General features: G+C 38.9%; 1 protein-coding gene across 5 annotated transcripts in view; it reads right to left on the bottom strand.

Moving 5' to 3' along the window:
* Positions 1-3,548, bottom strand: part of PTPN14 (protein tyrosine phosphatase non-receptor type 14) — a 267,307-nt gene extending 263,759 nt beyond the window's left edge. For 4 of the 5 annotated variants that reach the window (XM_069066059.1, XM_069066058.1, XM_069066063.1 and 1 more), the window contains exon 1: positions 2,481-3,548. The gene's annotated coding sequence lies outside the window, so the exon portion shown is untranslated. The other variant, XM_069066060.1, reaches the window with a different exon arrangement.
* Between the last annotated feature and the right edge of the window lie 12,223 nt (positions 3,549-15,771).

The raw sequence follows: 15,771 nt of genomic DNA, 5'->3' as shown, positions 1-15,771 counted from the left end.
TCATCTCAGTATCTCACCCTCACCCTACAATTCAAAGTAAATAAAAGTCTTTTTTTTTTTTTTTTGCCTTTTGGAGGGCAATTGGGGGTAACTTGCCCAAGGTTACACAGCTAGTTTTTTTTGTGTGGGTGTTAAGTGTCTGAGGCCAGAACCAAACTCGGGTCCTCCTGATTCCGGGGCCAGCAGCACTTTACTCACGGCGCCACCTAGCCGCCCCATAAAAGAGTCTTTATGACACTTGAAACTTCTGATTTCTTTTTGGTGTACTGAAAGGCTCTTCCATTCTTGGCTCATTTACATGCTGCTGCCTGAAACTGAAATGTCTGTCTAAATTTAATGTCTACTTTAAGCAAAGCTGGCTGGAAAGACTTGTCTTCACCTACCACTCCTCCTGGGAACATCATACACCTTACCTTCAAGGAGAATCTTCCCCATTAGGTGGAGAGGCAAAGATGAACACAAGTGGTCATTTAAAAGAAATAACCACACATTTTTCCCAGTCAGATGCCTGATGCATTGAAATAAAATCACAGACACTAACATGGCACAACCACCATACAAAAGACTAAGGCACTAATCATAGTAGTGCTATTAATAAAAGCAGCATGTTATACAGGAAAGGGCACTAGATTGACAGTCAAAAAGAACAGGGTTCAATCCCTAATTCCATGGGATTACCAGCTCAATGGCCCTGCCCAAATCTCTTAACTCCACCCCTCTTCCCACCCTCTCTTGTGGAATGCATATAAAGTAGTGTATGTAAATATGAGTGTATATATACATTATAATGGTGACATATGATATCAGCCCTACAAAGAGCCGCTCATTTAAAAACAGGCTACAAGTTGACGCCTGCACTATGTATACCATAACAAGCTTCTAAATTAGGGACCTTATACAGTATATTATCAAGCTAGAGCATAAAAAGCTGTCATATTCTGTTGAACTTCCACATGTATCAATCCATCCCCAATAAAGTTGCAGGAAAAAGAAAGTGGCTCTTATAACTGTGCTGTAGCAATAACCATAGCATTTCCGAGTGATTTATAAGAGAATGAGCTTTACTGACAAGCACTCACTCTCACCAAGGCACCACAAAGGCACAAGTTGTACATTTCCGACTTTCTTTGATCTCTATACTGCTTACACAAAATAAGCAAGGGGCTGGTTTTACTCCTAAAATGGATAAGCAGTAGCAAAGTCCCTACTGCTACTAGAACCTGCCACTTCACCGCTCTAAGAAAAAGTGACCCAAATGAAACTTGGAACAGTTCAACTATTCACAACCTTGACAACCTAGAGCCCTAAGTGGTAGGGTTCTCCACACCTGAGGACATATGGGTATAAAAGTCCCTTCTCTCAGGTTTGATTCAAATCTGTGTGTGCCCTACCTCATTTCTACCATTCTAGAAAAAGATTACTACTGACCTCCAACCTTTAACTCGGACCCTACTTGACTGAATTTTCCTGTGGTCACTAGATCCTGATTTATTCTGTCCTAGGTGTTTTTTTTTAATCTGAAAGTTGAGGGGTAAGAACCACCATTTCTTTTTCAAACTAATCAAAAGAGGAAAAAGTAACACACTGTCAAAGATCCCTGTTACAAAAGCCCTTGGTTGCAGAACTTGAAGATGTCTCTACTTGAAGGCAAACAAGAATGCCATGCTCCTTTCTTGAGTTCTCACCTTACAGGGAGCAAACAGAAAAAGGGGCAGAAAACTGGATGGACAGTACATTTTACCTTTCTGCTCCCTCCAGGTAAAACGATGGTAAGCTTCTTGCAAAGTGTCCCCCTAAAAACTTTTCCAATGAGGAAGGAGTTGTTAAACCTCAATCAGTTTGTGTGTGGGGTTTTTGGAAGAGAAGGAGTGGGACAGAAAAAAATTTGGTTCGACACAAATTTCAAAGATATGGGCTACGGGGCCCAAAAGAGCTGTTGGCAAACATGGGGCCTAGTGAGGGGCAGGAAGAAACTTCTCTATCCACCGGGCTCCCCCGTAGTGGGCTAAGCAGCGGGGTGTCACACCAGAGGAGTCTGCCTTCCCTCAGAGGAAGAGAACGTTCTAAATCCCTTATTTACCCCCCTCCCCCAACAACGTGGATATCTTCAAGAGGCAACCCTTCCCCCCCAAAAAAAAACTCAAAGGAATTGAAGGAGGCTTCGGCTAATCAGACCCATAGCGACCTCCAACCCTCACCAGGCAAGCTCTGCGCCTTCACTACGAGAGTAATTCCTCTAGCCAGCCAACTCCTGCACCAGCGGCGGCGTCCGTCAGTCCGTCAGTCTGGTCCGTGGCCGGCTAGAACGCAAGTTCGCTCTCCAAGTGTTTGCCAAAGTCATCTGCAAGCAGCGGTGGAGCTGAAAACCGGCCTCCCAGAGCCCCTCTGGGGCTCCAAGAAAAGGCACAGACGCCGGAGCTCCATGCCTTGGCCAACAGGATGTGTGTGTGTGTGTGTGTGTTACGTACCCCCACACTTACCTGCTTACACGTCCCCCCCGGACAGAGGTCCCGGGTCCCCACGAAAAGGTCGGCGGCGGCAGAAGCTCCAATTCCCCAAGGAATTTATTACAGTGGCTGATTTGGGAAGGGGAGGGGGGAAGTAGTTGGAGGAGGAGGAGAAAGGGGAGGGAGGTTTCCGCTCCGATCAAGCGAGGAGAGTCCAGGAAGGAAAGGGAAGGGAAGGACAGGAGGAGGAAAGGGGTAAAGAGAGTGAGAAGAGAAACCTAGTCATCCAGTGTGGGTTTTGTTCCGTGGCCAGGAGATTCCAAAGCTTAAGGCCCAAGAGGACGGGGTGAGGTGGGAGGGAGAAGGAGGGCCCGCTAGCAGCTACTTTGTGTTTGCTCTCCCAGGAGAACTGAAGGTTGGAAGAGGGGACGGCGGGGCGGAGGCAAAAATAAAAAGTTACGGCAACCTGCCCCAAGATCTGCTCACGTTGCACTCCGGGCAGGGAAAAGTTTGCACTGACTTTCGTGGGCTAAGCAAGAGCCGCAGGAAATACAAGCAAGAGAGAGGGGAGGGAGGAAAGGGGCCGCTCTGGGGAGAGGAGACGAAGCAGGCGCGGGGGGCAGCGGCGCCCCCACCCCCCAACGCGACTGGGCTCTGAGGCGCTCGGGTGCCGGGAGGAGGAAGGGAGGGAAGGGGCTCTTGATGGGGGACGGAATGGAATGTGGCCCGAAGAGGAATCCCAAGGGTGTAGGCTTTTGCTGTTCTGTGCGCGCGCCTGTGTGTGTGTGTGTGTGTGTGTGTGTGTGTGTCTTTATGCGTGTGTTTGGAACACGAAGCTGGAGCTCCCTAGCCGAAGCAGCCCCGCTCAGCTCTCGGAGCTCCGTCCTTGGGGACGTCACAGAGCAGGAATCCGTGGAATGTAGGGCTGCTGGAGCTCCTGTTGCAGGGCCGGTAGATGTCCAGGGACTTCTAAATATTTTGCTTTGAGAAGGGGGAAGGGAGGGTGGAGATAATGAGAAGAGGTCGAGGTGAACTACCATCAAAGAGTCAGAAGCTTGAGAATGGAAACGGGAAAAATGCCCTAGCTAGTCCGTTGGAAGAACATTGCAGCAGGAGCGCAGGCAAGAAAAGCCCACCTCCGTCCCTGAGGGGCGGAGCTACAGGAGGGGCTTGACCAAACCCTCTGGGAGAGACCAAATACACCCCCCTTAAGGGGACCCTCTGTACTGCCAACCCACGCACAAGCTTCCAGGAGCATCTGACACCGAAGAGAGCATCTAGGAAAAAGCAAGGGACCCTTGCATCCTAAGCATGCTTAGTGGCTTTCGGCCAGGTTGGTCTTAGAGCATCAAGGATCTAGTCTCCTTGACGACCCCCCCCCCCCCAGCTTATAAAAAATGCATATAAATAGAAACATAAATGGAATGTATCATTCTTCCTGATCATGTGGTACCACATAATTGCTCCACCCTTGGGCCTGGCACAGGAAGAGTATTTCCCTAAATCTTTTAGAGGTGATATTAAAGTAAAGCAGTATGACAGGGAAAAGAAGCCCTCACTATAGTTCTAGGCCTGGCCCTTCCATTGCCTAAATCTACGATCTTGGGCAAATCTGGACCTTATGAGATTAAAATGATGGTTGGAGCCCTCACACATCTCTTATACTTTGGGTGGTAGTGGGGAAGGAGAAACAGCAAATATCCCATGATCATTATCTAATCACAATTTTCTATTTTTCCATCTCACCAACTATTTATTACATTAAGCCTATTCTTTATTCTAATTAGGACTTCCAGTTTCTTGACCCATCCCTAGTCTCCTATCTGAGCTCTACTCTCCCCTACCACAGCTTTACTTGCTTACTATTAATGTTGCTACTACCCTAGAATCTTGTGTACCTCATCCACCCCACCCCAACACCCACACACCTACTGCCATTCCAGACCTGTGAATCTTCATCCTCACAGTCCAATGATTTGATCCTGCTCCAGGGTTGCAAAGTATAGATTGAAGTAATCACCCAGTCAATTTAAAACAGTTATTAAGCATGCTAGAAATACAAAGAAAGGTAAGAACTGTCCCTTCCCTTACTGCTCTAATTCTATAAGGGGAGACCACATATAAATAACTAAGTACTTACCAGATACATAGGAGTAACCTCATTTTGGAGAAGGCACTACCAGCCAGTGGAGAAAGAAAGACCACTTACAGAAGGCAGGATTTGAACTGAGTCTTGAAGGAAGCCAAAGGAACTAAGAGGTAAGGGTGAGGAGAGAGAGAATTCCAGACATGAGGGATAGACATGCAAAGGTATGGCTATGGGAGATGGAGTATAGTATTCAAGTAAGGGCAAAATAGGTCTTTGTGGCCAGATGATAGAGAGCTTGAAGACAGGCAAATCCTGATTCTTGTTATTGTTCAGTTGCATCCAATTCTTTGTGACTCCATTTGGGGTTTTCTTGGCAGATAATTGAGTGGTTTGCCATTTCCCTCTCTGCCTCATTTTACAGATGAGGAAACTGAGGCAAATTGGGTGAAGTGACTTGCTCAGGGTCACACATCTAGTAAGCATCTGAGCCTAGATTTGAACTTAGGAAGATGAATCTTCCTGACTCCAGGCTTAGCACTCTATCCATTGTGCTACCCTGCTGCTCCCTTATTCTAGTCCCTTCTCATTTTATCCCTCACTCATCCCTTCTCTCTCCTGAATATCTTCAAAACCTCCCCCCTGCCCTTGTTCCTTCCAAATTATCTACTAACATGCTTAGGTCTCCCTAAGTTGAAGAAATTTTTTTAAGCTTTCTTTGAATTTTTCTAATACATTTCAGATACCATCTTCTCATTACATTCCTCTTTACTACTTGGTCTCTGGAAAAGTTGGCTATATGCAGCATCTCTATTTCTTTATTTGTCTTCTAACATTTAAGTTCTGATTCTTCCCTCTACATTACTGAAATTGTTCTCTCAGTGATTACCAGTGACCTTCTGATTGCTGAATTCTACTTGACTTCTCTCTGCCTTAACAGGGGTGTGCTAGTAAATGTTTAACAAACATCTCTCTAGTGGGGGAATGCACGTAAAACACACTTTTAAGTTTCATCTGGTCTAACATTTTCTCAGTCACTTTCTTAAGTCTAGACAAGCACAAAAACAATAAATCAAGCCTGATTGCATTTACTGATTACCCAAATGCTCATCCTGAAAAATAAATTCAATCCAAGTAGAAGCTGAGTCTAGCACACAGCTGCCTTTGACCAAGTTAACCATTTCCTTTTGGAAATATTGACTCCTACACTTCGGAGACACATTTATGTTTTTGTTTGCTTCTTACTTCTCTGTTTCTTCTCTTTCTCCTTCTCTGGATACTCAGTTCCTTCCAGATCTCTTAATGTAGGCGTACCCCAAGGGTCTGTCACACAATTTCCAAATCTCTATCACATCTTTTCTGAGCTTCATATCTGCTGTTTCATCTGGCTTCAAATATCCAACTGAATGTCTCACCACTACTTCAAACTGAAGATATTCAAAACAAAATATATTATCTTTCCTCCTAAGTCTTCTCCTCCTTCTGTTTGCAGCATTTCTATCTTTGACGCCATCACTCAACCCTTTTTTTCATGTTTATGACCTTGGGGTTATCTTTGACCCTTTTTTCTCCTTCAGCTCTCATAATCCAAGAAATTCCAACTCTGAAATATCTCACAAATTCATTCCCTCCAGTCCATTCTCATTTTCATCACTTTAGTGCAAACGCTTATTATCATTCCCTTGTACTTTTGCAATAGCTTTGTGACAGCTTTTTTTTACCTTCATTACCATCCTCTTTCCAATCTGTCCTTCATTTACATTGCCAAAATAATTTGTTATACTTACATCTGATAATGTTATTCATTTATACAAAAATGATTGCCCATTATTTTCCAATTAAAGTTTAAATTCTTCTGCCTGACATTCAAGGCTCTTCACAATCCAGTGTCACCTTACCTTTCCAGTCCTATCTCATCTTATTCTCCTTCACATACTCTCCACTCCAATTAAACTGCTCTACTCTCTGTGACTCCTGATTTCCATGGCCTTTGTTATGTCTAGAATGCCTTCCTTCTCTGTTGAATTCCTAAAAATTCTTTAAAGCCAGCTCAAATGCCACTTTCCCTTCAGCCTTCCTTACTCACATACCAAAATGAAAATCTTAATTCTCAGTTCTCCAAAGGCACTTATTTATTTATTTGTTTTACAAGCATTTATTATCTTTTCCTTCCTAGTTCCCATAATACTGTTTTATTGAACAATGAAAAAAAGAAAGAATAACCCTATAAAAATTCATAGTCCAGCAAGATAAATTCCCATATGGCCAAAAATATGTTTCATTCTGCAATTTAAGTTCACCACCCCTCTGGCAAGAAGTGAGTAGCATGCTTCATCTTCAGCCATCTGGAATCATGGTTCATGATCATTGCAATGATTAAAATCCTAAAATCTTTTAAATTATGTTTCATTATTGTTTCTTTATTATTATTATTATCTATATGCTGTTCTAGTTCTGTTTACTTCACTACGTATCAATTCATTAAAATTTTCTCAGTTTCCTCTGAAACGATTAATTTTATCATTTCTTATGGTGCAATAATATTCTGTTTCATTTATTTAGCAGTTCCCCACAGGGCAGGCACCCCCAAAGTTTCCAGTTTTTTGCTACTATGAAAAGAGCTGCTGTAAATATTTTTGTGCATATGGTTTCTTTTCCTCTTTCTTTGAACTCTTTGAGGTATTGGACTATTACTGGTATAAACAGATCAAAGGGTATTCACGTTTTAGTGCCTTTGGGGGCATAATTCCAAATTGTTTTCCAGAATGGCTGGACTAATTTGGAGTTTTGTGAATAGTATGTCATTAATATGCTAGTTTTCCCACAGACTCTCTAATATTTGTCATTTTCCTTTTATCTTCTTTGTCAATTTGATAGAACCTAGTAATTTTAATTTACATTTCTCTAATTATTAGTGATTTGGAGCATTTTATTTTCATGTGGTTGTTGATAGCTTAGCATTCTGCCTTAGAAAATTACCTGTTTGGGTGCGGCTAAGTGGCACAGTGAATAGAGCACCAGCCCTGGAGTCAGGAGGACTTGAGTTCAAATCCGTTCTCAGACACTTAACACAAAAACTAGCCGTGTGACCTTGGGCAAGTCACTTAACCCCAATTGCCCTCCAAAAAAGGCAAAAAATAAAATAAAGTGAAACCCTTGCTTTAAAAAAAAAGAAAACAGAAAATTACCTGTTCATATTCTTTGAGTACTTATTTATTGGGAAATATCTCTTTGTCTTCTAAATTTGATTGGTTCTTTTTCTATCTTGGATATATGACCATTTTCAGAAAAACTTGTCCTAGAGATCTTCCCCACCCCATTACCTGTCCCTCTTCTAATTCTAAGTTCACTAGTTTTGTTTGTGCAAAAACTTTTTAAATTTATGTAATCAAAATTATTCATCCTTTCTTCTGGAATCATCTCTATCACTTTTTTTAGTCACGAACTCTTCCTCTCTCCATAGATCTAAAAGATATTCTTCCTTGATCCTTTAATTTGCTTATGACATTACTTTTTGTGTCTAAGGCATATATCCATTTGGAGTTTATCTTGGTAGACCTTGATCTATACGTAATTTCTGATGGACTACTTTCCATGTTTCCCAGCAGTTTTTGTTAAATAGTGAATTCTCACCCCATTAATTGAGATATTGTAGTTTATCAAACACTGGTTTCTGTGTTTGTTTGCTTCTGTATGTTGCATAGATAATCTCTTCCATGGATCAAACTGTATTTTTTCACCAAAACAAAATCATTTCAATGATTACTGCTTTGTAGTGTAATTTGAGATCTAGTAATGCTAGACTCCTTTCTTTCCTATTTGTTTTTCTTTACTTTCCTTAAGATTCTTTAGGAGTTTTTGTTTTTCCATATGAATTTTGCTGAGTTTTTTTTACTAGCTCTATAAAATAAGTAAGTTTATTTAGGTAGTATTACCCTTTTTCATGTTGTATCTATATTGTTTTCTGCAAAAAAAATTTATAGTTGGATTCATTTAGTTCCTTGGTGTATCTTGGTAGATAGATTCCCAAATATTTTAGACCTTCTGCAGCTATGTTGAATGGCATTTCTCTCTCTTCCTGATGAGTTGTGTTGGTGATATGCTGACGATTTGTATGGATTAGTTTTACATACTGCAATTTTGCTGAATTAATTTTAGTTGACTCTATAGGGTTTTCTAACTAACTCATACTATCATCTGCAAAAAGTCACATTTGTTTTTTTCTTTTCTTTTGCTTAACTCCTTGATTTTCCTTTCTTGTCTTATAGCTACAGGCAGCATTCCTAGCAGTATGTTAAATAGCAGTAAATAGTAATGATAATGGATATCCTTGTTTTATCCCTGATCTTATTTGAAAAATTTCTAACTTTTCTACATTGTGTACAATATTTGTTCTTGGTTTTACGTAGATATTATTTACTATATTAAAGAATGTTCCATTTATTTCTGTGTTTTGTAGTAATTTTAACAGAAATAGAATTTTGTTCAAAGATGTTTCAGCATTTGTTGATACAACAATATGCCTTTCATGTTATTGACATGGTTTATTATGTATCTTATCTCCCTTTTATTTTATTTTTTTGCTTTTTTTTGGAGGGGGAAAGGCAGGGCAATTGGGATTAAGTGACTTGACCAAGGTCACATGGCTTCTGATAGAGGATTTAAGTGTTAAGTGTCTGAGGTTGTATTTGAACTCAGGTCCTCCTGACTCCAGGCCCGGTGCTCTATTCACTGTGCCACCTTGCCACAAAATATCTTCCTTATTTTGAATTAGCCTATATTCCTGTTATAAATTTAACCTGGTCATAGTGTGTAAGCTTTCCAAAATATTGTTATAGCTTATTTGCTAACCTTGTATTTAAAATTCTTGCTTTGGTATTTATTAGTGATATTGGTGTACAGTTTTGTTCCTCTGCTTTGCCTCTCCCAGATCTAGGTATCAAGACCACATTTGTATCATAGAAAAAGTTTGTAAGTTCTCTTTTTTCCTTTTTTTTTTTGCAAGTAGTTTATATATATAACATTGGAATTATTCTTTGAATATTTGATAAAATTAACTTGTAAATTCATTAAACAGCACATGCTGTAACTCCTTAATGCACCTATCAGGTAATATTTTATTATTATAATTAACTACTTGAGTATGCAATTCAATTAAATATTTAATAAAAATCTACTATGTATAAAGTAGGGTTTAAAATAGGGCTAGGGATAAGGACTAGAACTGTGATTCATTGGTAGGGGACTCCTGGATGAGGTAATTCCCTCTACAATGCAAATGGATACCTTCATTACAATTTATCTTCAGAGAGTTGCCTGAAAGCAGTGAATGGGGCTTACATTTTACATTCAAGGAGCTTACATTCTATAAGGAAATTTTAAAAAGAAGACAAAATGAGTAAAAATCAATCATATTCAAAGTAATATAAAGCAAGGTCAAGAAGGAAAGAGTAGTAACAACCAGGAAGACCAGGAAAGACCTCATGTAGGAGATAGCATACAAGTTGTGTTTTGAAGAAAGCTAGGAATTTTTGTTTGTTTCATGTTTCTAACTGTCATTTTAAAAAATATATTCATGGGGCAGCTAGTTGGCACAGTGAATAGAATACTGGCCCTGGAGTCAGGAGGACCTGAGTTCAAATCTGGCCTCAGACATTTACCACAAAAAACTAGCCATGTGACCTTGGGCAAGGCACTTAACCCCAATAGCCCTACCTCCAAAAAAATAAAAGGCAAAAAAAATATTCATTTATTATTTTTTTATACATTTTAATCCACTTCTCATTATACATTCTATTAAATAATAAATAAAAATAAAAAATAAAATCCCCATCATAAACATTCAGAGTCATGCAAACAAATGTCCATATGGCTATGTCTGAAAATGTATGTCTTTCTCTGCATTTTAAATCCATCTCCTCTCTGATAGTGTGTTTCATCTTCAGTCTTCTGAACCTATGATTTATCTCTGCACTAATAAGAGTTCCAGAGTCTTTCTACATCTTTTTTATTTATTCTAATTTTTGGTAATGCTGTTGTATAAATGGTATAAAAAGTTATTAAAATGCATATCCTTTAGCCCAGCAATACTTCAATATAAGGTCAGAGAAAAAGGAAAAGGACCACTATGTACAAAAATATTTATAATAGTTCTTTTCATAGTGCCAAAAATGGAAACTGAGGGGTTGTTCTTTTGAAAAATAGCTTTAAAAATTATAATAGAGGGATATAATGGACGATTATTATTTCATAAGACACGACAAAATTAACAGTTTCAATGGAAACTGGAAAGACTATGAAAGTCTGATACCAACGGAAGTGAGCAAAAAATCAGCTTGCAGTTTAATTTTCATTGATATATTTTTTATATCACCTTCATTTCCAAATCTGTCCCTTCTCCCTCCCCTTCCTCAAGAGTCATTCCTGGGGCAGCTAGGTGGTGCAGTGAATAGAGCACCAGCCCTGGAGTCAGAAGGACCTGAGTTCAAATGTGTCCTGAGACACAACACTTAAATCTGACGTCAGAAGCCATGTGACCTTGGGCAAGTTACTTAACCTCAATAGCCCTGCCTTCCCCCCTTCAAAAAGCAAAATAATAATAATGATGATAATGATAAAAAGAGTCATTCCTTACTTAAAAAAAAAGATTTAAAAAATTCAGCAAACCTGTTCAACACATCAGCTGAGTCTGACTGTTTATTCAATGTTCCACATCTTTCATCCGCTCAACCAAATTTAATGAAGGGAGGTAGGTGCATGTACTTACCTCTTCTCTAAAGTCTTATTTGGTCATTATAATTATAAGAGTACAGTTCCTTTCAACTTTTTTTGTTCTTTCAATTTTCATTCTTGAAATTATTTTACACACACACACACACACACACAGACACACACATGTTTTCCCTTCTGGTTCTACCTACTTTTTATGCATCAGGTAATATGCCTTCCTATGCTCTCTGAATTCTTCATATTCATCTCTTCATATAGCATGGTAATATTGCACCATTTGCATATATGCTCTATTTCACAATGCTTTCTTTAGCCATTCCCCAATCAATGAGCACATATTTTGTTTCCAATTTTTTGCTACCACAAAAAATGCTGCTATGAATATCCCTATTGTTTCCCAATTAAACTTTAAATTCCTCTACCTATTATTCAAGGCTTTTCATGATTTACTGTTACCCTACCTTTCTACCCTATACCATTACTTTCCTCTACATTCCATCTACTCTTCAGTTAAACTAGTCCACTTGCATGGGAGAAAGGGAGATACCTTTTAGTGCATATGAAGCCTCAAAGACCAAGGAGGTCTTTGACCCCTTTGGGATATATGCCTAGCAGTCAGAATTCTGGGTCAAAAGGAATGGACCCCTTACTCACATATTAAAGCATAATTCCTAATTATTTTCCAGAATGGTCAAAAAAAATTTACAGCTCCACAACAGTGTATTAATGTGCTTGTCTTTCTCATACCTCCTCCAATATTGATTCTTTTCATCTTTGGTCATTTTTGCTAATTTGTTTGGCATGAAGTAAAACCTTAGAATTGTTTTGATTTGCATTTCCCTTGTTATTTATCTTTTTTTTAATCACTGATATCTTTTGTTTTTACATCACCTTCATTTTTTGATGTGTCCCTGATCCCAGCCCTCCAAGAGAACCATCCCTTATGGAGAAGCAAAGAATGACATGTTCAACAGTGTTAACATATCAAAACAGTCTCTCATTATATTCAGTGTTTCATATCCATAGTCCCCTGCTTCTCTAAATGAGTAGAATGGGGTTTGAAGGGGTGAAGGCCTTCTCATACATCTTCTTTGGGGTCATTATAATTTCATTATAAGCTAATTATAATTTCATAGCCTTCAGTTTCAATGTTGTTGTTTCTCTTTACATTGTTGTAGTCATTGTATATATAGTTTTTCTTGTTCTGCTTACTTCATTTTCCAACAGTTCTTAAGTCTTCTCATGTTTTTATATATTCTAAATATTCATTACTTCCTATGGCAAACTAATATTGTTACAAGGCAACTAGAGAATGCCGTAGATAGAGTGCTCTGCCTGGAGTCAGGAAGACATCTTCCTGAGTTCAAATCTGGCCTTACTTACTAGCTGTGACCCTGGATAAGTCACTTCACCCCATTTACTTCAGTTTCCTCATCCATAAAATGAGCTGGAGAAGGAAATGGTAAACCACTCCAGTATTTGCCAAGAAATGACCCAAATCAGGTCACAAATAGTCAGACATGACTGAAAAATGATTGAACAACAACAGAAATATTGTTATAGTTATGTACAATTTGTTTGGCCATTTCCCAAATGATGGGCATCTATTATGCAAAATAGGTAACAAACACAGAGAAATTAGTTTAAGTTTAAGTGATGAATCTGAGAAAGTAAGCATTTTTTCTCCATGGCTACAAAAAAATACATTATTTCATGAATCAGAATGAATATTTAGTATTTACCAACTGGCTGTGATATGCGCAATTCTTTGTCGTCCATAAAGGTAAAATACAGGTGTACCTTTGTGTATTTAGTACATGTATAGAGTAAAGTTTATTTCTATGCTCCCACTGATAAGCCATGGTGTCTTAGATTGGTCCCAGACATAAAGCCAAGACAAAACAAAAAGATTCAAAGATCTGCAATGGAAATGCCAGAAGTCAAAACTGAACAGAGATTTGAGGAGTGACATATTGGGATAAAAAGGAATGGTGTTCAGAGGAATTCTGTTTCTGGACCTTCCTTAATTCTGCTACATAATTGCAATATTGATGAATGAACTATAAGAGATGACAGTCAGTGATTAGAAGTTGCCATCTACAACAGAGCAGGTAACAAAAAACAATAGCTTTGGTACCAAACTCTAGGTCTCCAAGTTCCCCAACTAACTAAATTTGGACCCTTTAGGAATCAGCGAATAAAAAAGTAAATGGGGATATTAGATCAAAAGAAAGAACACATATAAGAAAAGTAAATAGGAAAAACTATAGCAATTCCTCATGGGAAAGACTACATCTAAGAGCATGAACTGTAGCTAGGAATTCCTAGGTTTGGGACATGCCTACAACTTGTGGGCTGTATAGGTCTAGAAGAAGCTATGTAGGCTGTACACATATGGTGGTTGTGTTCATGTATGTTTTTATTGCATTCCTTTTGATTCTATGGTAATAAATAAAGCACTGTATATAGTTATGCCATGCTTGTGTGACTGACTCCATCATGCCATGCATATACAATTCTGATCTATTAAAACTCCTTACAAGGGAAGGAGGGAGGAATTTCCCCATTGGTGGGACTGAGTCGAGATTTTAATCGGATAAATTCAGGTAGACAGTACCCCTGGACTAATAAGATAAGCACCTATGCCCCCTGAAGAGGACAGGGGATGGAATTTTCCAGTTTTCTAGGAACCATAGAGAGTTTGGCATTTCTTGATAGTTTTGATGTTGGATGAAGCGCATAATTGCTAGTGTGTGCATGGCATTGCCAGGATACCCTCATTACTGAGAAGGATGATCCAAGTAGTTGGGCAGTAGCCCTCTCTGATTGTTAAATATATATTAACACATTTTGGGGGGAGAAAATAAAACAACTCAGCACTTCACTAATAATGAAATAGACTATAAACCAAAGTACAATTAACTTAATTTCTTTTACTCATGAAAAATGGTCAAAAAGAAATTTAATATGAAAAAATGAGATTTTAACTATTATAGATAAAAAAAATTGAACTTGCATAGAACCTTCTTTCCAAAAATTGACTCAGTTTCAGTATCTTTTAGCTTTCCCTCTCCTTTGTAAGCAACAAAGATGGATGGATGTAAGACATAGACTGTTCATTCATTTGCTCAAGGAGCATTTATTCAGTGCATACAATGTATCAAGCATTGAAGATACAAACATAAGTAAAGACTGACTCTCCACCCTCAAGGAATTCACATTCTAATGAGATATCTATCTATATGAAGAGAGAGAGAGTGTGTAGATAGAAGGTAATCTGAAAAGGGAAGGTACTAGCAGTTGGGTTTTCTTTTTTTGGGTTTTTTTTTTTTTTTTTTTGCATAAGGTGAGATTTAAGCAAAGTCTTGAAGGAAAACAGGAAAGCTTAGAGGTGGAGGTGAAGAGGTGGAATATTCCAGGTATAGGGGACAGCCAGTATAAACACATCAATTCAGAAGATGGAATGTTTGTTGTGTGTGAGGAAAAACAAGTAGACCAGTGTAGCAAAATAATAGAGTACATAGAGGGAAGTAAATTGACATAAGACTGGAAAGGTAGGAAGGGAGCAGGTTATAAAAAGCTTTAAATACCTAACAGAAGAGTTTATATTTTATCCTGTAGATAATAGGGAACCACTGGAACTCATTAAGCAGAGGAGTGACCAGGTCAGACCTATGCTTTAAAAAATATCCTTGGCAGCTGAGTGAAGGATGGATTAAACTTGGGAGACCTGTTAGAAAGCTCTTGCAATAGTGCCAGCAAAAGGGGGTGCAGGCCTGTACTAGGTGGTACAGTGACTAAAGCATGGAATCTGGAGTTAGGAAGACCTAGGTTCAAATCTGACCTCAGACATTTACTGGCTATGCAAACCTGGGCAAATCATTTAACTTCTGTCTGCTTCAGTTTCCTCAACTGTAAAATGAAGGTAATAACAGCACCTACCTCACAGTATTGTTGTAGGTCTCAAATGAGTTAGTATTTGTCCAATGTTCAGCACAGTGCCTGGCACATAGTAGGTCCTTAATAAATGCTTGTTTCCTTCCTTTCCTCCTGTGTGAGTGGAGAAAAGGGGGTATATACAGAAGATATTATGAAAGTAGAAACAACAATATCTGACAATGGATTGGATAAGTGAGTTATTGAGAAAAATAAGGCACATAAGTAGAACACTATGTTTAATTTTTAATATTAAGTCTGAAATGCTCTCCTTCCTCATCCCTGCCTCTTCAAATCTCTGACTTACTTCAATAACTTGACTCATTGCTACCTTTGTAATGGGAATGCAAATTTGGAAGATCTTCCCTGCCCCTAGGCTAAAGTGCACCAGAAGCCTGGGGAGGGAGGCTTGTTTTTCAGTAGATACTTTTTGATTGGCCAGTGGGTCAATAAGGTTGTTACATTCTCTGAGCCAGGAGAAGGCTATATAAGCCCTGATGTGTAGCTTTGTTTTGGGACTCACTTTGAGAAGTGTTCTGTGATTTGATCTGAATTCTGGGAAGCCTTGTTGAG

Source organism: Petaurus breviceps, unplaced genomic scaffold (genome assembly GCF_028583685.1).
Source record: "Petaurus breviceps papuanus isolate PSGF00001 unplaced genomic scaffold, PetGlider_PUasm1.0 90702, whole genome shotgun sequence".
Classification (NCBI taxonomy): domain Eukaryota; kingdom Metazoa; phylum Chordata; class Mammalia; order Diprotodontia; family Petauridae; genus Petaurus; species Petaurus breviceps.
Note: the sequence above shows the minus strand (reverse complement) of the source record. Positions and strands in the feature narration are given on the sequence as shown.